Below are 22,410 nucleotides of genomic sequence, written 5' to 3'. Positions count from 1 at the left end.
TTTAAATTATATTTTTGGTTCTTTATTTAGTTTTGTTGTGCCATTTTTTATATAGGGTCACAGATAATTGACAGTGAAATAACAGTATAGCGCCTTTCATACACAACAGGGAAAAGACATTAGGAAGGTTAGTTTCTATTTCTGAGAAACATTAAAACCATAAAAGAGTAAAAAATCATATTCAATAATCCCTTGTTTTAGATATTTCTTTCCCTTGCATAACAATGTGCTCAGTCACTTTTTTTCTTATGAACCACATGAACATTTAGATTTTATGAAATTATTTTAAAATTCGTATGTTATCAAGTGGCATGAGACTTATATGTCATAAAGTGTTGAAAAGACATTTTATTCCTAATTATACTCTTAATTTTTCTTCCTGTTATTGTCTTTTTTTGCCTGTTCAATCATTTCCAGTGATATTTAAGATCTCTGATAGCTAATGGTAATGTTAGAGCATATTTTCTGGATCCAAGCCAATCATAACATCTTTCAGTAATGTTTATATATACCAAGCTTGCCAGCTACTTACCAGTGCATAACAGAAGATAAATGTACTACTACCAAGGCTAAAAGAAGCCAAGCCATGTGACTGCTAGCTACCTATTTTTACATAGCTGTTTGCAATTCGCATCATCATGTTATAGCAATATGATTTATTAATCTTTCTGACATTTTTCTCTTTGACAGCTTCTCAGCTTCTGTTATATCCTTCTTGGATGGGTAAGTACTATGTACTATTCTGAAACTGTGAATCACGTTTTGTATGTTGAGACTTTATTTTAGGCACTTAGTCTACTGAAGTGTTAACAACTTGGATTTAACCCTATCAAAGATAAAAATAAGGCTCAAAGGTTCATGAAAAGTGAAATGAAGAAAAGTGAATTTGGAGATGTGATTGCAGTGGAACCTTTCAATATTTTTGACTCAAAGTGTGTTAAGATATAACTCACATTATAATTTCCACAGGCAGGACTTAGGATTTTATTCCAAAGGGATATGTATTTTTAAGACAGCTATATTCTACCGTGAATATTCAAATGGTTTAAGAATATTTTTGCTATAATATTTTGAATTTTACACCTTCTTAACTCTACTTTTACAATTTCAAATTAATTTCAAATCATCAATAATTAGATAAAGCCACCAATGCAAAGTGATATTTGTTTCTTTATTATATATCTATAAATTTTATTTAATTGCTATTAAATAAGATTTGACAATATATATTACACACATTAAACAGTGAAAACAGAATAATGTGTATGTCTATGTGTAGATCCACATACTAACAATGACCAACCCCAGGAGATTGAATTACAGGCAATCTTAATTTTCTTACTGCACATATATATATACATGTACATGTACATACCCTTGTGTTTATATAAACAAACACCTGGATTAATGATTGATTATAGTCAAGCTCTTGACAAGGTTATGTTGCTAGAATCTATAGGAAAAATGAGAGAAAATATTTAAATTCTGTTCCCTTTGTCTAGTAAAAGAAACCAAGTATTTTGTTTAATGTGGACAAACACATTTCTTCATGCCAGTGAATCCAGAAGCAGTTCAGGCACATAAAATATACTAGTCAGACTCATGCTGTCAAACATAAATTTACACAGAAATTTTATTCAGATGGGTACTTTATATTTTTGGATCTTTGTCTGATCTGCGGCTTGAAAATTGACATACTATTTTAGTTTTCTCTTAAGTTAGTATCTTAATGAAAATGTTGCTATAGGAAATAAAGTTGATATGGTTTCATGTTACTTCCTTATGATCTAATTTAATATATTGAATTTATAATTTTTAAAGTATAGTTATATCATGAGATGAAATCACTCAGATTTTAGATATTTCAAACTGTCTTTTGTCAAGTGATAAATGATGTTTCTGTTATGATTATTTAAAAATTTGAGATGAACTAAAACTATATATTCTCTTGTATTGTTAGACGGAATCTGTAATCTTTAGATACTGATGTTCTTCTATGAAAGTTTTGGAGTATGATTATATGTTTTCTTAACTATTCAGATGATTTCTATCATATTCTTCATAGAAGTAAAATAAAGGGTTAATTCCTAAACATGTAGGGGAAAAAACAGATATTTTATGCATTTGATGCAACTAGAATCTGTTTTAATTTTAGAAAGAAAGTTGTTTGAGATGGCATTCTTCACCATCTTATTAGAAAGTTGTAATATTTGTTCAAAATATTTTGGACACAGGGGTGGCTGTTGCACAGGGGTATACTGGATAAGAAGGGCGTTGGTGATTTTAATCCCTGTGTCAATCCGATTTCCTGTGGAATCTTTTGTCATATAATTTAGCTCAAAATCATTGCCACTTATAGCCATATTGTGTAATTTCCAGAGATTCGGAAAACTGGTAAGAACTAATGGAGAAACAATCAAGTAATGATTAATTTTCACATACTCTCTTATTCATTAAAAAATGGGCAAAAAAGGAAAAATTATTATATACTCTAGATTCCTCAGTTTCAATCTCTTTGCACAGTATACAATAACGTAAAGTTCTAGATAACGTCACAAGATTCATGAAATTTGACTTTTATGTCATTCGTCTTTAGTAATGACTATCAGAGATCCTTTTAAAGTGAATGTCTATTTTAAAATTTTAAGTAATTTAAAAGTAATTTATGTGAATATAAATTCATGTTATTAAAATGACATTTCACCAAGAACATTTCTGTTTTTACAAATGAGCACATGGGTATTTTCTTTCTGAAGTCACATAAATATTTTGTGACTATTGTCACTGCATATAAGGTAGAAAAGTTTGGGTCATTATTATAATAATTATTAAAATTTTTATATACATATATGAATCTATATATAAAATTTATGTGTAAAATGCCTGCTTAAATACTCCCCATATGATATTTGACCAGAGAAAGTAGAGGCCACAAAAGGTAGCTCTGGAGGTGATAGAAACGAACTTAAATCTTTAGATTCACCTAGTTTTGTAACACATTAATAAATAAAGATTAATTTCAGAATATTATCAGGATGTCTGTAAGTCTTTCAAAATTCAACTTCATAGGGCTTCAGAATTTGAGAAGGGTCAGTGGTGTCGAAGAGGTCATAAAGATTGTTGTGCTTCACATATAATGAATTCATGACTTTAAGACAATAATGAATAGTTGGGATGCTAATTTTCCATTAACCATTTTAAATTGTAATTAATACCAAAGTGTGTATTTTGAATCATAATAGAAATATTTCATATTTTCAAAAATCATATATATGATGACACCTGTGAATATTTATTTTTGTTGAGATTTGGATTTTTTCAGCATCTTATAAAAGTCAAATTTAGAATCTATTACCTTGTAGAACAAGTGCATCTCCAGGCAAAGGAAAAGCTTACATACACTTACAAAGAGGCCTCAATGCCCTAAAGCTCCAAAGGATCTTGACTTCCTTTTGTATTCTCTTTTATTCTTTACCTCAACCAGTTAAGACATACACATACACAGTTAGCAGACATGCAATTTCAGAAATACTTTCAGAGATGAGATGAGAAATTGAATTATACACTTTTTGCGTATTTACCAGGGAACTTAATTGCAGTTGTTATATTTTACTTTTTTATTCTCTAGAGAATTTTGAGAGATTATAATAATATTTGAAGTATTTAATTATGGATTTCTAAAAAGCAGTGATAAGCATTGCAGCATTAGTTTTGTGATATTCTCAAAATTCAAAGAATGACAGAAGCCAAATTTCTCAGTCAAGCATTATATAAATTAATGGGTAAACACTATGTGATGAGTCTATCAATGTATAAATTGTTGTAAAGGTGTGGAACATGAAGTAAACCTCAATGCAGTATATATGTCTCCATATTCTTCTCAAGAATCAGAATGTGCTTATTGTCAGCATATACAGAAATATGGTGAACCCACATTTTTCATATGAACACCGTATCTCTTCCAGTAAAATAACTGTGTTCATTCCATGTTTGTTAATAGGTGAGGGCCCAGATTGCATCCCTTCAATAATTCCAAGAATGGAATGAGAAACATATTATTCGGGTCTCATATATAATTAAAGTTCACTGTGCTGTTGGTCAGACAGATCGGTTTAGGGTGTGTGAATAATCCAAGTTAGGTCACTGCCTTTGTTCCTGATTGCTTCTCTAAAGAAACAGAGTAATGCAAAGCTGAGATATGATAGAAGCAGAGTCATTATGTCATTGTTTGTGACCTAAAGTCTTTTCAGTAATGTCTGCCAATATATTCTAAGATAGAAATGACCTTTCCCAATATAAATCTGTGATAGTATATTTTCTCTAATTGGAAGAATCATAAATCAATTCACACACACACAAAAAAAAAAACTCACATAATTTTAAAGAAAATTTACCCGGATGAGACTGAAAGGACAGAGGCAGTATAAAATTATAAGACTTAGACTCCAGAATTTCTATGGACTGGAATCAGGCTGAGAAAATGTTCAAATGCAAACACAATTTCTTTACCAAAAAAAAAAAAAAAAAAAGGCCAACTCAGAAACCAAAATCAGGACCCAGAAAGCAAATCGAAGTATTGTGGAAAAACATTTCTAGGCAATAAGTCTAAGCCATTAGCAATAAACTGGCAACAGGAACCCAGCTGGATTTCAGAAATGCTATGAATCTGTGACTCTGGCTTCCATTTGATTTATTGGTTGGCCAAAAAGCTTGTTTGGGTTCTTCTGTATTGTGAAAAACCTGAATGAACTTTATGGTCAATGCAATATTTTGAATGAGAGGGTATAGAGCAATCATCCCACAGCTGACCCACTGGTATATGTTGGCTGTGTGGTGGGGAGATAGGTTGTCTCTTCAGTTCACAGGTCTTCAGACTGAGACAAATGTATTGAAAGAGCAACACGCATAGAGCCTCGTCTCTGCCCAAATCTGATTTAGACAAGGTGCTACACTTGGGCCTGAGTCTGAGGCTATATATATGAGATATTTGGGGGGTTTTGAGTACAGTGGATGTACTTTGCGTGTAAAAAAGGTACTTTATGGAAAGTAGGTGGACTATGCCTGCAAGTTCTTTGACACTCACCAGTTCAAGAAGTGAGGGGGCTTATGTCAGCTCTCCTAGAACCTGGACAGGACATTGTGACTGCCTTGTAAAACAGAATATGTGAGTAGGAGTGCGATGTGACTTTGGATAAAAACGCATGCAGCTCCTGCCAGTCTTTCTTGAGACACTTGCTCTGTAAATCATCAACCATCATATCAAAAAACAAAGCAAAATAAAACAAAAAAAACAGTTATCCTGAGGTCACTACAAGGAGATAGCAGGTGGACAAACCATATATAGGAGGACGTGATGACCAGCCAGCAATCCCAACTGTTGTGGCACCCCTTGTTTCCATCTTTCCAGCTCTGTACCAGCTACTCAGGTGTTCAAGTCGTCAAGATAACCCCATGCCTGAAACGAGACCCTGCTCCACTGCTGCATGGGAGACCCAAGGCAGGGGGGGCCTGACTAGCTGATCCCAGTGAAGTGCTGGATTCGTCAACAAAGTAAATGGTGCTGTTGGCTCCAGCCACTATTTTGGGCTATTAACACAGTAATAGATAATCTGAGCTATTAACACAGTAATAGATAATCAGAACAACAACAACAATCTAGAGATTTTTTTTTTTCTTTAGAAAAATACATGAAAAATAAACTAGTTACAGACTTTATTTTACGACTGTGGTTTAGATCAAGATCCCTGATGGCAGCACTATGGACATTTGGGGTCAAATAATTTTTCTTATGAGGGGTTTCTCTGTGTTGTATCAAATGTTTAGCAGCATCCCTGCCCTGTTTTCACTAGATGCCAATGGCATATAATCTCCCAAGTTGTGACTATTGTGTCTCCAGACATTTCCAGGAGAGACAAAATCTTTCTTAGTTAAGAATCACTGATTACATAAATTTCAGGAAAGAATGGAGAATGGTAGGAGAAAAAGAAATCCTAGAAAATCTTAGAAAAGAAAAGAGTGTGAAACGTTTTAGCTTAAATGGCAAAGCATTTATACCAAGTCCTCTAACAATAAACCATAGTGACAGTTTTGAAACAAGCATATTCCAGAAATAAATGTTCTGTTTGCAAAATTATCAAATGTCCATGCTATACATACTTTTGTAAATGCATAGAGTTCAATTAAGGTATGTGATTATTGATGGCCACCTTGACTAATTGTTTTTCTTGTTTCTGGCAATTTTTTATCTCTTCTTTCATGCTTCAGTTGATTTTTCATGTTATTTTCTATCGTTTCAGTAAAAACAAATAATTTTAGAAACTAATGGCTAGTCAAGAGATGAGTTTTGTCCCTCAGATAACCCCACAATTTAACATTTGAGCTTTTAAAAATACTTATCAAGAAACAATTGCTAATTGATACTAATGAGCTGTGTTGTGCATTTCTGACAGAATAATGTACCTCTTCAAATTCTGGTGCTACTGATTGCATGGTAACTTACAATTCAGAAAGTAAACACTATCAGAATATTTATTCATGGAAAAAAAAAAAGAGGATTTGGAGTGAGGTGGCATTAGGTTTTAGTAAGAATTCTTGTTTTCTCCTATAGTATGAATATTTTAAACTACTAACATAGTTATGATTTTTTGTTTTCATTGAACCCATATATTTATGTAAGTCACTTAAGGGGCTCTGTGTAATTTGTTGTAGATTATTAGATTTATTTCATACTTTTCTTTCTGAATTACAGTTGTTAGGATAATTATAACTATATATATATAATATAAATTATATATATATAATATAAATTATATATATATATATAATTATAATTACTAGTTTACCTTTTTTCTAATTGTTTAGTCATCCAGAGAAGGTTGGTTGGCCAAAAAGAGAGTGAATGAATTGATTTTGTTTCCATCTTGCGCCTAATAATGGTGCCATTGTGCTATGCTCAGTCATGTCCGACTCTTTGCGGCCCAAAGGACTATAGCGCAGCAGGGTGCTCTGTCCATGGAATTTTCCAGACAAGGATACTGGAGTGGGCTGCCATTTCCTTTACCAGGGGATCTTCCCAACCCAGGGATCAAACCCGTGTCTCTTGTGTCTCCTGCATTGGCAGGGGGATTCTTTACTACTGTGCCTCCTGGGAAGCCCTTAATGGTTCCATTGTCTCCTAACAGTTCTGTTTCAAATGCTGATTGTCCTAAATGTGAGGAAATTAGTGCAAATTCATTTTTACAATTGGACAGTGAAAATCTATCAGCAGAACAATGAAAACGTCAGGGTGTGTAGTATACAATGCTAGGTGGTGAGAAGTATTAACTACGGGTTTAGTGGGCAAGGAGTTCCCCTATGCTCCCAATACACCATCATATAATTTCTACTAGAAGTCTAAATCTAGGTAAGCTAGTGCCTTATCATAAAATGGACTGAACTTTCAAATATACAAGGTGTTATCTTTTTCTTGGTAATTGGCATGTCACTATTATAAGGCATGTGTCTATTATCAGGTGACAGTTACCACTTATCAGAGGAATAGGACATTCTTTGCACAGAGCATTCAAATAGATTAAATCAATTTTCTCCTTTTTACAAACTTTACATGGTGCAATGACATATAAATTGATTTGTAAACTATTTATAACTTGTAGATGGGTTTACCTCTTTCATTTTTCAGGAAGTAAGGAATTGTAAAGCTGGTTAGATCTGGCATGCCAGTACATTAGCCCTTTTGTAACTGATTTTCATTTTAATGTTGCTCTCTTTCTTGCAAGGGCAAGATGCTAAATGAGATGAGATAATTTACGTTTTGTCACATTTGCTTTCAAAGATTAATGAACACCAATAAGAGGAATCAAAAAGGTAATATTAGGTAGAGTGAATTCATGAAGCACAGTTACTATTTAAAAGCAGAATTAGATGGCATGCTGTTTATCAAAATGGTTTTTTATCATTTATTCAAAATAAATGAACAGAGGAATGATATGTAAAAGCCTATGTTTTGAAATGTGGCAGATTTGAGAATGAAACCTGGGTCTGCAATTTTATGATTCTGTGATATTCATTTGTTTTTCCGGCTCTTTTGTGTTCATACACACCCCAGAGAGGAACAAGGTTAATTCTGCCGGGCCTGCCGGCAAAAGGAACAGGTCGAGGATGCAATCACCAGAGCACCTGAGAAATAAAAGACTAGGAAAGATGGGGTTGAGAGGGACGGAGTCAGCTTGTGACTGATTCCGACGACTTTATTGAGGGGTAACATACATATATATACTAACAGGATTCACCAAATTTTAGATCAGAGACTTGCATACGTGCAGAACTGCAGACACTAGTTTTAGCTCAGGAGTTTTATCTTAACTCCAGCAGAGCATGGCACCAGCATCTTACAATCAGGTAAAGACTACCTAGACATAAGCCATTCACAGGAGCCCGATAATCTTATCAGAACCAGGAAAATGGGCAAATGGTGGCTGCAGCGATTTCCTTGAGGGAGGTGAGAAAGGCCAATTTGCACTTTAACAAATCAGGGGTGGCGGGACAGAGAGGGACCTCTTGATCTCTCTCAGGGCCGAGAAGGGGCCTGAGCAGTCAGGCCGGCTCCCTGCATGACTCTTTAAAAGGCTTTGTGTGTGTGAATGAACATCTCTAAATCAATTTAAATGTTAATATTATTAACATTATTATAGTTTTTCAAGTAAAGGAACACTTTGTAAATTATTATATGTAATTATTTAAGGTTTGACTCTAATATAGTGAGGCAAATTTTCATGTGACTTATGAAAACTTAAAACTTCATGGATTATTTGTCGAATATGTCAGATGATAGGAAAAAATACTGGTACTTTTTTATTCACTTTTGACTGTAGCTATCTTATTCAACTCATAACATATTTAGAGTATTTTAATAGATTCTGAAATAGTACCTTTTGGTTTCTCCTTCCTTTCTTCTCTGTCTCCATTCTTCTTTCCTTTCTGCCTCCCTCTCTGACTCCTTCCATTCATCCTCTTTTCTATATATTTAGTGAGGATTTGGGCTTCCCAGGTGGCACTTGGGAACCTACCTGCCAGTACACGAAATGCGGGAGATGAGAGTTTGATTCCTGGGTCTGGAAGATTCCCTGGAGGAGGGCATGGTGACCCACTTCAGTGTTCTTGTCTGGAGAATTCCATGGACAGAGGAGCCTGGTGGGCTGTAGTCGATAGGGTTGCAAAGAGTTGGACATGACTGAAGTGACTTAGCACGCACGCACAGTGAGGGTTTAATGTGTCATATACAGAGGTAGGACTTTCCTGGTGGCTCAGATGGTAAAGCGTCTGCCTACAATGCGGGAGACCCGGGTTCAATCCCTGGGTTGGGAAGATCTCCTGGAGAAGGAAATGGCAACCCACTCCAGTATTCTTGCCTGGAAAATCCCATGGACAGAGGAACCTGGTGGCCTACAGTCCACGGGGTCACAAAGAGTCAGACACGGCTGAGTGACTTCACTTTCACTTTCACTTTCATACAGAGGTAGACACTGCAAGCAACACTGAGAACATTGGAGCATTTGTTCCCAAGGTACAATCTCTCTAATAGGAACAGAAAAGCCATGACAAATGAGAATAATGAAATACTAGCCTGTCCTATGGAACACAAACAAAAAATCATGAAGGAGCAAGACACTTCATTCCCCAACTTGTCTATCTCTGGAATATGTATATTTCTCTGTCCAGTGGATGTCTATCAAGTTTATTTTTTAATAATTTCATTCTGTTGTTCTGAATATGTAATTTCTTTAATGTTATAATGACTCACAGATACGGTGCAACCTACTCACTGTGTGTGCTCACTACATGTTTCTTCCATAGCCTGCTTCTACAGTAACTAAGACTATTTTGTATGCAAAATATTTTTAAAAATCCTTATTTTTATTTATTTCTGTTTGGCTTATATTTTGTTCTCAACTCTTGTCATAGATCTTAGTAGATCACAGTGCTTTTGACAAAGTAGGGCTCAATATCTTGATAAATCAGTCAATAAATGATGAAATAAATGAACAAACACATGATTCATAAACTGGATGATTGACTGAATGAGAACTATATGGCATATTTTCCTTGGTGTTCTCTCTGACTAAAATATCTTTTCTCTTCTTCCTCTATTTGTGTATACTTTCCAGGCTTCAATTTCCTGTTATTTCATTCTACTTTGATCAAATCAGTTGATACCAACATTCTAATGTTATTGCTTTTATTAAGCATTTTTTTCTATTAAATTTTTTTGATATTGTTATTTCATCACTAAGTCATGTCTGACTCTTTACAATCCCATGGACTGCAGCACACCAGGCTTCCTTGTTCTTCACTGTCTCCTGGAGTTTGCTGTCTCATGGCCATTGAGGTGGTAATGCATTTTTGACATACCTTATGATAACTTTTTTTGTATTATATATATGCCCCCTCAATAGCTAACATGTAGAGAATTATTCATTGCATGCTTTCATCGTTTTGATAAAACTATCTTTTTCTAAAGCTAGAATCTTCCAAATTGACATATATACATGTATAAATTATATAGATATATAGATTTCTCTTTGTATATTATCTATCTATATATATATACACACACACAACAATAAAAAAGCTTGTGTGTTTGTTTTTTATACAGGCATCCTTTTATAGTGAAGGTATACCATAAATACTAATTTATTTCAGAGATGTTACCCCCTTATAAGCCTTTGGCTCTAACAAATGCATTTTTATCATACGATAACCCAAGAATATGAATTTTCAGAATTTTCAGAATAAGATATTGTATCCTCAGAGCATAGGGTCAACCTAATACTTGTTGATTAAAATGTTTGACAGATGCTGGAACATATTGTCATTTGAAAGGGGAAAGATGAACCAATTCATCAAAATCAACAATGTTCACAAAGGGGTTTGTACAGTGTCAGAGGTACCTTTATATTAAATGTAGCCTTAAAAAAAACCCAGCATTTAAACCATCTATTGTCCAGAAGAAGCCATTGGTTAAGGGCAGTGTTCTTATCTTCACCAGAAGCAGAACTGCCAGATGTCATACGATACATATCGTGTGTGTGTGTTTTGTAACCTTGTGTCTTTGAGTGGAACATTTCACAGTAATTAAATCGAATGAAAACTTGTTCTACAGAGATTTTCAGAGTAAATAGTTGGCAATTACTTACAGACTAAAGTGTTGTACTGCTAACCTTTTAACAAAATCTCTTTCCTCCAAACAATTTTATCAGCGTTCTTTATTACTCTCACAGTGGGAGGATGCCTTTTCATTCTTTTGATGTAATGGCTATAGATCAATATGTATTGAGTTGTGGAAACATATAGACTCTATTAGGGAAGGGAATCAAAGTAGGCAAATACTGTCTACAACTGACAGCCACCTTTCATGTGAAAACTCAAGGGAGCTTTTCCCGCTGGATACCTGAATAGAAGAGCCAGTATACCCCCTTCTCATTTCTTTCAAACTTAATTTTGCTTATGTTGTGGCTGAAAGATGAAAATCTGAAAAACAAAACACTATGTTCTATACCCAATTTTAGTGATTAATGCTCAAAGAAAATTCCAGTTGTCAAAAATAATGATTTTGCCTTGAGTCACAGTGACATCAGATGACTCAAATAGCTTCATCAACTGAAATATTAACTCATGAAATGTTGGATATAACTATACCCTTCAAATGACTCATTTATTCTGTGATGATAATATGCAGCCTAAAACACTGAATACACTAAACTCTAGTGAGTTTTTGCTTTGGGCATATACACTATGAAGATGTTTTTAAATTTATTGTGGTCAAGTATTGATTGGTTTTTTCATGGAGCACGGGCTGGTGAACATCTTAATTTTGGAAAACGTTTTTCCTATATCATCATTTTATTTTTTCTTTGATTGAGATATTATATTTTATTGTTATAAGGTGAAAAAGAATAAATTTTATATTTATGCATTTCAAAATGTTTAAACTTTAAAAAACTTTGGATATCTTTTCAATACATAATGCATTTTTAAGTTCTTTAATTCTCCAAACTTTTTTTTTCCAACTAAACTCTTAAATCTGTTTTTTTAAATTATCTTATTTTAATTTTATAAGTGGGTAAAGTACTGAATTTTATCCATTTAACTTTATAAATGGATAAAAACTACAAATTTGAAGTAAAGAACTTTATAAGTAGGTACTTGTACAATATGAGAAGCTATATCCAGTTTATGATAATATATCAGAATAGAAAACTTCTCCATTTAAAAGTGTAGTATCCATTCTCAGGGTTGGGCAGGCTTCATGGATGGGCATGTGACTTATGAAGTTGAAACAGGGTCACACACTTAGAAGGACCCCATCCTTAATCTGTGGTTCTGCTGTTGCTGTCTTGAAATTCTTAAAAATATTTTAGCTAGGAGCCCCACATTTTCCTTCTGCACTGGGCCACTCAGATTGTTCACTGGGCCCTGACACAGAATTATAAATATACCAAATTTTCAAAACTATTCATGTTTGCATAATTTGATATATTAGCAATTTTAAATATGAAAATACTAATTTAAATAACTAAGTTTGTGAGGTGAAATCCTATCCAGTTTCTATTTATTCCTCCTTCTGTGTTTTGTTCCAAATTAATAGGTGTCTTCTACAACTGAACAAACATTTGAATCCCTGAAATGACAATAAGCAATAACCATGTTTTCACGAGTATAACAGTCCTGTGACCATCTAAACACAAAATTTTGAATTCACCTTTGTTCTTATAGTTGATCCTTTGAACAGCATGAGGTTAAATTGCTTGGGTCCACGTATACACCAGTTTTTGTTTTTTGGTTTTTTTTTTCCCCCAGTGGTAAATACTATAGTACTTACTAAAATTGTTTGAAACTAAGGATCTGTGAAACTGCAGGTACAGAGGATCCTTGGATAAAGAGGGCCAACTACAAGTTACATTTGAGCATGGAGGATTGGTGTCCCAACACCCTTGTTGTTCAAGCATCAACTGTATTTCCAAATTCTATGGTAGACCTGCTTTCGTACCCTTCCTATATTCTATTCTTTAGGCTAATATTCCCATCTCCCAGTTATTAAAAGTGTTGAAGGCTAATGTTCAAGGTTAATCCACCCCAACACTTGTGCCAACTGGTAGGGGGCAATACTATGGCAATATCCAGGAACAGATGTTACCTTGGACACACTTTAACCCTTTTTTGACTCTTTCATCTTTCCCTGTCTGCTTGATTTTTTCCTTTAGAAGTCAGAAAATTCCTAAATTTCTTCTCAGATTTAACTTCTGATTTAAGGCAGAAGAAAATTATAACAGTTTAAGGAAGTTGATTTAAGACAGAACATTGTAGATAGAAGTGGAGCCCAGGAGACAATGATTACAAATAGGTTTTGAGAAATTGCTTTCTAGAAAGATTATGTAATGTCTTATTTTCCACATTAGATGTTCACGATTATTTACCACATCTTTATCGGCAGAGGAAAAGGGAATCCAATCACAGGTATCCAATTTGATTGTAAAAAGCAACTCATCTTTAATTTAATTTGCTATATAAACAATTAATGCAGTTGAATGTTTTTAATACATATTTTGGCTGCTCTTATGCCTTCTTAGCTTTTTCAATTGTTATGTAAGTTGGAGTATTTGCCTGCAATGCGGCAGACCTGGGTTCAATCCCTGGGTCAGGAAGATCCCCTGGAGAAGGGGCATTCCAAGTGTTCTTGCCTGGAGAATTCCATGGACAGAGGAGCCTGGCAGGCTACAGTCCATGGGATCCCAAAGAGTTGGATACAACTCAGCGACTAACATTCTATAAAAAGCAGTTAATATCATAACTTTTATTTGAAGGAAAGTTTTACATAGGTCAGTGATTAATAATCCTCAGTTATCACTAATATCAGAAAAAAGAAAGTAGACTCAGAGAATTAGGATTTTGTGTGCATATGTGTGAGAACTTTATACCAATTGAGAATATTAATACAGAAATAGGTGAAGTGCGGTTCTAAAATTTACTTCTCTGATGATGTATGCATATACATACATACATACATACATACATACATACATATCTGTCTCTTTGAAAATGTTTATAAGTAGATCTATAAAATACACCAAGTCCCTTTAAAGATCCAGGATCTGTTATTATGAATAACTCTTAAAAATGTTTATAATGTAAATAATCATAAAGCTACTATAGCTATGATAAAATAACCTTCTCTTACGGTTCATAAAGATCAAAATTTTTCTTAGCATATCTGCCTATAGATATAAAAGTGTAACACATATTTATTACTACAAATACGCACATATTCTGGAAATATAAAATATAATGAGCAAAGGACATTTCTGTCAAATAGAGACTTCAAAAGAACGACATAGTCTGGTGCTTTTGCTCTTCTCACTTATCATATGGAGATTCCAGTGTGTTTCAACTTTGGGAAATAAATGTGCCAGTCCCTGAAACAAGAGACATGTTAAGGTGCCTGCTTTATTTCCCTAGCTGCTATAGAATATATTATAAATGGAAAATACATATTTTATTAGAAATGAAATAAAATAATGTTATTTTCTTATGTGCTGAATAGTTCCATATAGAAAACTCTCCAAAACTCAATCTGTAAAACCTTATCCATCTCCCAGTAGTCCAATAGGTTGCAATTCCTTTGTGAAAACTCCCTCACTTCTCATTTTCCCTTGAGTTATGACATTACTTAATCAGGTCAGTTCAGTTGCTTAGTTGCGTCCAACTCTTTGCAACCCTATAGACTGCAGCACACCATTCTTCCCTGTCCATCACCAAACCCCAGAGACTACTCAAACTCATGTCCGTCGCATCAGTGATGCCATCCAACCATCTAATCCTCTGTTGTCCCTTTCTCCTCCGAACGTCAACCTTTCCCAGCATCAGGGACTATTCCAATGACTTGGTTATTTGCATCAGGTGTCCAAAGTGTTGGCTTTCTGCTTTAGCATCAGTCTTCCAATGAATACTCAGCACTGATTTCCTTTAGGATGGACAAGTTGGATCTCCTTGAAGTCCAAGGGAATCTCCAGAGTCTTCTCCAACACCACAGTTCAAAAGCATCAATTCTTCAGCACTCAGCTTTCTTCACAATCCAACTCTCACATCCATACATGACTACTGGAAAAAACAATAGCTTTGACTAGATAGACCTTTGTTGGCAGAGTAATGCTCTACTTTTTAATATGCTCTCTAGGTTGGTCATAGTTTTTCTTCCAAGAAGCAAGTGTCTTTTACTTTCATGGCTGCAATCACCATCTGCAGTGATCTTGGAGCCCAAAAAAAACAAAGTCTGACACTGTTTCCATTGTTTCCCCATCTATTATCCAAGAAGTTATGGGTCCAGATGCCATGATCTTAGTTTTCTGAATGTTGAGCTTTAAGCCAACTTTTTCACTCTCCTCTTTTACTTTCATCAAGAGGCTCTTTAGTTCTTCTTCAATTTCTCCCATAAGGGTGGTGTCATCTGCATATCTGAGGTTATTGATATTTCTCCTGGAAATCTTGATTCCAGCTTGTGCTTCATCCAGCCTAGTGTTTCTCATGATGTACTCTGCCTGTAAGTTAAATATGCAGGGTGACAATATACAGCCTTGACATACTCCTTTCCCAATTTGAATCAGTCTGTTGTTCCATGTCCAGTTCTAACTGTTGGTTCTTCACCTGCATACAGATTTTTCAAGAGGCAGGTCAGGTGGTCTGGTATTTCCATCTCTTTAAGTGTTTTCCCCAGTTTGTTGTGATCCACACAGGCAAAGGGTTTGGCGTAGTCAATAAAGCCAAAGCAGATGGTATCCTGGAACTCTTGTTTTTTGATGCTCCAACAGATGTTGGCAATTTGATCTCTGGTTCCTCTGCCTTTTCTAAAATGAGCTTAAACATCTGGAAGTTCATGGTTCACATACTGTTGAAGCCTGGCTTGAGGAATTTTGAGCATTGCTTTGCTAGAATGTTGGATGAGTGCAACTGTGCAGTAGTTTGATCATTTTTTGGCATTGCCTTTCTTTCGGACTGGAATGAAAACTGACCTTTTCTAGTCCTGTGGCCACTGCTGAGTTTTCCAAATTTGCTGGCATATTGAGTTCAGCACTTTCACAGCATCATCTTTGAGGGTTTGAAATAGCTCAACTGGAATTCCATCACTTCCACTAGCTTTGTTTGTAGTGATGCTTCCTAAGGCCCACTTGACTTCTCATTCCAGGATGTCTGGCTCTAGGTTGGTCACACCATCATGATTATCTGGGTTGTAAAGATCTTTTTTGCATCATTCTTCTGTGTATTCTTGACACCACTTCTTAATATTTTCTGTTTCAGTTAGGTCCACACCATTTCTGTCCTTTATTGTGTCCATCTTTGCATGAAATATTCCCTTCGTGTCTCTAATTTTCCTAAAGAGCTCTCTACTCTTTCCTATTCTGTTGTTTTCCTCTATTTCTTTTCACTGGCTGCTGAGGAAAGCTTTCTTATCTCTCCTTGCTGTTCTTTGGAACTCTGCAATCAAATGGGTATATCTTTCCTTTTCTCCTTTGCGTTTAGTTCCTCTTCTTTTCTCAGCTGTTTGTAATGCCTTCTCAGAAAACCATTTTGCCTTTTTGCATTTCTTTTTCATGCAGATGGTCTTGATCATTGCCTCCTGTACAATGTCATGAACCTCTGTCCATATTTCTTCAGGCACTCTCTCTGTCAGATCTAATCCCTTGAATCTATTTCTCATTTCCACTGTATAATCATAAGGAATCTGATTTAAGTTATACCTGAATGATCTACTGGTTTTCCCTACTTTCTTCAATTAAGTCTGAATCTGGCAATAAGGAGTTCATGATCTGAGCCACAGTCAGCTCCTGGTCTTGTTTTTGCTGACTGTATAGAACTTCTCCATCCTTGGCTGCAAAGAATATAATCAACCTGATTTTGGTATTGACCATCTTATGATGTCCATGTGTAGTCTTCTCTTGTGTTGTTTTAAGAGAATATTTGCCATGAGCAATGCATTCTCTTGGAAAAACTCTGTTAACCTTTGACCTGTTTCATTTTGTACTCCAAGGCCAAATTTGCCTGTACTCCAGGTATTTCTTGACTTTCTACTTTTGCATTCCAGTCCCCTATAATGAGGAGGGCATCTTTTTTGGGTGTTAGTTCTAGAAGTCTTGTAGGTCTTCATAAAACCATTCAGCTTCCTTAGCATTACTGATCAGGGTATAGACTTACTTGGATTACTGTGATACTGAATGGATTGCCTTGGAAATGAAGAGAGATCATTTTGTCATTTTTGAGACTGCATCCAGGTACTGCATTGAGGATTCTTTTCTTGACTGTGATGGCTACTCCATTTCTTCTAAGGGAGTCTTGGCCACAGTAGTAGATATAATGGGCATCTGAGTTAAATTCACCCATTCCAGTTCATTTTATTTCGCTGATTCCTAAAATGTTGATGATCACTCTTGCCATCTCCTGTTTGACCACTTCCAATTTACCTTGTTTCATGGACCTAACATTCCAGGTTCCTATGCAATATTGCTCTTTACAGCATCGGGCTTACTTCCATCACCTGTCACATCCACAATTGGGTGTTATTTTTGCTTTGGCTCCTTCTCTTCATTCTTCCTGGAGTTATTTCTGCATGATCTCCAGTAGCATAATGGGCACCTACCAGCCTGGTGAGTTCATCTTCCAGTGTCATACCTTTTTGCCTTTTCATTCTGTTCATGGGGTTCCCAAGGCACGAAGTTTGGTTAGTCTTCTGTGATTGTGGTTTTCATTGTGTCTGCCCTCTGATGGATATAGATAAGAGGCTTATGGAAGCTTTCTGATGGGAGAGACTGACTGAGGGGGAAACTGGGTCTTGTTCTGGTGGGCAGAGCCCTGTTCAGTACATCTTTAATCCAATTTTCTGTGATGGGCGCCCTCCTTGGTGCCCCCACAAGAAACATTCCTTAATAGTGTATATCATAAATTGTAGCATTTAATTATGTGCCGTCACTTGGCTAATACAGCTTCTTATGGGCAAATAAAGCTATCCACTCTAGTTAGTTTAAGCAGAAACTAAGCAAGACAAAGAGAGTATGTAGTTCACAGAATCTTATAAGACTGAAGCATCAGTGTTTGAAGTTTATGCTGGCAGGATCAATGCTTCAAAAACAGACACTTTTGGAAAAGGTAATGATTTTCTTCCTAAGCCTCCAACATATCCCAGAACCAAAGTAAAGATCTCTCTGTTTGAATATGAATGGATGGGTCTGAAGGATAGGCCTGCACTATTCTACAAAAAAGATCTTAAATGCTAATTCTGCTTACAATGTGAGAACCTAAGGCAACGACACAGAAAGTCACCTAAAACAAGAGGCTGCTCAGTGTGAATGAGGGAACACAAAGGATGAAAAATATTGTCTTCTCTAATAGGATTATTACAGCAGGTGTGTTTATTTTGTTATTCCTGAAAGCATTTAAGTCTCAGAAGTATTAAATCATGTGTCATGCTTCTTCATACAGACCCAGCATCCTATTTACCTGGATTCAAGGCTCTGTGCTATTAGTGTGAAATTGAAAGAAAGAAAATTGATTTCACTGTCAACAATCAAATTCTTGTCAACAAATGTTGGATAACAGAATCTGTCTCATAGGATGATTGTTAGAACTGAAGGAAACAGCCTAAATGCCCAGTACAAAACCTAGATACTTTATAACCTTTGTTTTAACCATTCTTATATAGCGTTATAACCTGTGTTTTAAAGTGGTAAAGAATCCACCTTCCAATGCAGGAGACACGGGTTCAATCTCTGGGTCTGGAAGATCCCCTGGAGAAGGAAATGGCTATCCACTCTGGTATCCTTGCCTAGAAAATTCCATGGACAGAGGAGCCTGCTGTACTTCAGTCCATGGGTTCACAAAGAAGTCAAACATGACTTAGTGACTAACCAAACAATAAGCATTTACTAGTATAGTAATGAACACATAAAATTTACTGAAATATTTGCTCTACTTTTTGCTACATATGCTTGTTAACAAAAATTATGGAATAATTTGAAAGTTAGATGTGGTAAACATATTTTATTATCCATCATACAAAAACTCATTTCTAATGGTATTCAGTCATCCCAGTTTGTGTTGTGGTGAGTACTTCCTCCCATAATAGGAACTGGAGGGGTCATTCCAATCTTTTTAGCACAGCACAGCCAGAGGGCTGACGCATAACATAAGTCGAGAAATGTGTTTTCTGCCAATAAGGTAATACTTGTTCTCCAAAAATGCAGAGAAAATATTCAATGGGAGGATAACAATAATAACTTTTTAATAGTTTTCCTAAAAAATGAAGTAACTTAAGTGGAGTGCTTATAACAGAGCCTCGAATACACTTAAAAATCGATGTAACTTAACTATTGTCATTGTTGCTTATGGAAGGTTTTTCTATATTGAGCTTGAAGCGGTTTGACCAAACCAGTGTCTCAAACATTTCCTTCTAGAGCTTCCTGGCTACTTGGTTTTTCTAAGTGTGTCATAGATTTTGAGAGCACTTGATATCTTTGCAATACTTATATCCTTCATCTTAAGTTAGATAGAGTTAGAGTCTGTTGCTTACAAACCAATAACTATGACTAATAAATATAACAAAAAGTTAGCCTTTGAGAATTTAGTATTGAAGAGGCTCGAGTTTCTTTTTCTTTTTTTAGAAGATAAATATTTTTATTCTTTTTTTTTTTCATTTATTTTTATTAGTTGGAGGCTAATTACTTTACAATATTGTAGTGGTATTTGTCATACATTGACATGAATCAGCCATGGATTTACATGTATTCCCCATCCCGATCCCCCTCTCATACACACCGAGGAAACCAGATCTGAAAGAGACACGTGCACCCCAATGTTCATCACAGTACTGTTTATAATAGCCAGGACATGGAAGCAACCTAGATGCCTATCAGCAGACGAGTGGATAAGGAAGCTGTGGTACATATACACCATGGAATATTACTCAGCCGTTAAAAAGAATTCATTTGAATCAGTTCTAATGAGATGAATGAAACTGGAGCCCATTATACAGAGTGAAGTAAGCCAGAAAGATAAAGACCATTACAGTATACTAACGCATATATATGGAATTTAGAAAGATGGTAATGATAACCCTATATGCAAAACAGAAAAAGAGACACAGATGTACAGAACAGACTTTTGGACTCTGTGGGAGAAGGCGAGGGTGGGATGTTTTGGGAGGCTTGAGTTTCTACATTAACTATTTGAAGTATTTGGATTTTTTCTTTTAAAATCATCTTTTCCATGGCCAAAATGTGTAGAAGACCCTGAAAATACAATAGCAAAGCCTGGTCTTTATTTAACATCCTGAAACAATAGGAATGATCCATAATATTGATAGTTTCTTACTTTATTTAATTTTTATTAAATTTCTTAATAGATTTTCTATTAAATTTACTTTTGTTACTTTCTACTTGGAGTGCTGCAGCCCATGGGGTTGCAAACAGTCAGACATGACAATTGAACAACAACTTGTATATTGTTGAAGAAGTTTCCTAATATCAATAAAGCTCAGTTTTGTCACTTCTCAAATCATTTTATGAGATGATTTTTGTAAGGATTACATTAGCTATTATATACAATGCACTAAGTAATGTTAGTTTTTTTAACCAAAATAATTTGAATTAATAATATTTGCAGTAACAAGGAAGGTCTTATCTTTTTTAATTTATTGAATCAGGTCAAACTAAAGTTGTAGTCACATAGTTTCTGGGCTTACCAGGTGGTTCAGTGGTATAGAATCTAACTACCAATGCAGGAGACTCTGGAGACGCAGGTCTGATCCCTGGGCCAGGAAGATCCTCTAGAGGAGGAAATGGCACCCAGTCCAGTATTGTTTCTTGGAAAAGTCCATGGACAGAGGAGCCTGGCAGGCTACAGTCCACGGAGCTGCAAAGACTCGGACACGACTGAGCACAACATATACTTTCTAGTTGAATTGGAACACCCCTTTTACTTCTGTCACTGTGAATACAGATGTAACTCTCTTCATATTAATGTTACCGAACCAAACTTGGGTCCACTTGCCCACATTCAGTAAAGCCGATCCACCGACACTGGGGTGTGGTGAAGGAAAGTGCAGCATTTATGTAAGGAAGCAGACCGAGTCTGGGGCAGCCAGTGCTCATAAAGCCCAAACTACTTGCTGGGTCTCAGGGAAGCAGCTCGAAAAGCAGTGTGAGGGAGGCGTGTCTCAGGGTATGTGATCAGCTTGTGCACAGTTCTCTGATTGCTTGATGGAGGTACCAGGGTGGCATCACAGGGGTTAACATCAATCCTCAGGCTTCAGTAGGTCTGAGGGCCACGTGTCCATCATCATCAAATAGGTAACTTCTTCCATTTGGTGGAGGTTTTAGGATCAGTGAAACAGTTCAGGAAATGTGCATCAGATCCTGTTATCTAGGTACTTCAAAGAGAAGCTAAAGATTCTGTGACTGACATATAGCTCATTCACCATTTACATTTTTACAAGTTCTTCAAGCCCAGCTACTGTGTTTCTCAACATGTGTTTACCTCCTTAGAATGGTCAATTCATGGGCCAGATTTTTGTGACCCAGGGGAGAGCTCTTCTGCAAACAAGAGGCGAGTGGAGGACGTGGAGGGAGGGGTCTGTCCTGGGAAGGCCTCACTGTGTCCTTGGTCGTTCAGTCACTCGTCACTCAGTCGTGTCCAACTCTTTGCAGCTCCATGGACTGCAGCAATCAGGCTTCCCTGTCCTTCACCGTCTCCCAGAGTTTCCTCAAACTCATGTCTATTGAGTCAGTGGTACCATCCAACCATCTCACCCTCTGTCGTCCCCTTCTCCTCCTGCCCTCAATCTTTCTCAGCATCAGGGTCTTTTCCAATGAGTCAGCTCTTCTCATCAGGTGGCCAAAGTATCAGGGCTTCAGCTTCAGCATCCGTCCTTCTAATGAACATTCAGGGTTGATTTTCTTTACATAGGGCCCTGCTCTGTTACATTAACATATCTGTATGCTCTTGTCATTTTTTTTCTTTATCTTACCTAGAAAGAATAAGATTAGAATGCCATCTCATCTCTTTTAAATACTTTCGTTTTGTCCATTCTTTTCTTTGAGATGTATGAAGTTAAGTCTGTGAAAAGCTTTATTTTTCTTTACCTGAAGTTTCTGTGTGTATCTTACATTTTAGCGGCCCCATAGACAGAAAATAGTATTTGTCAGTAATTTAACTTTTATATGCGTAAGTTTTTTGGCTGTTGCTTTGGCAATTGTTGCTTTGATTGTTGTTATTATTATTTTTTGTTTGTTTTTAATTTGGAAAAATTATGAGTGGTTTAGCTATTTATCATAAAAGATTTTGACTCTTCTAGGAATGGTTCGCTTTTTCCTT

At 35.8% G+C, this 22,410-nt stretch overlaps 1 protein-coding gene across 1 annotated transcript in view; it reads left to right on the top strand.

Moving 5' to 3' along the window:
• Nucleotides 1–694: 694 nt before the first annotated feature.
• Nucleotides 695–22,410, top strand: part of MGAT4C (MGAT4 family member C) — a 674,409-nt gene continuing 652,693 nt past the window's right edge. The window contains exon 1 of the mRNA XM_061122072.1: nt 695–723. The gene's annotated coding sequence lies outside the window, so the exon portion shown is untranslated. The remainder of the gene's footprint in view (nt 724–22,410) is intronic.

This window comes from Dama dama, chromosome 3 (assembly GCF_033118175.1).
Source record: "Dama dama isolate Ldn47 chromosome 3, ASM3311817v1, whole genome shotgun sequence".
Taxonomy (NCBI): Eukaryota; Metazoa; Chordata; class Mammalia; order Artiodactyla; family Cervidae; genus Dama; species Dama dama.
The sequence above is the reverse complement of the archived record's forward strand: the minus strand, read 5'-3'. Positions and strand labels throughout refer to the sequence as shown.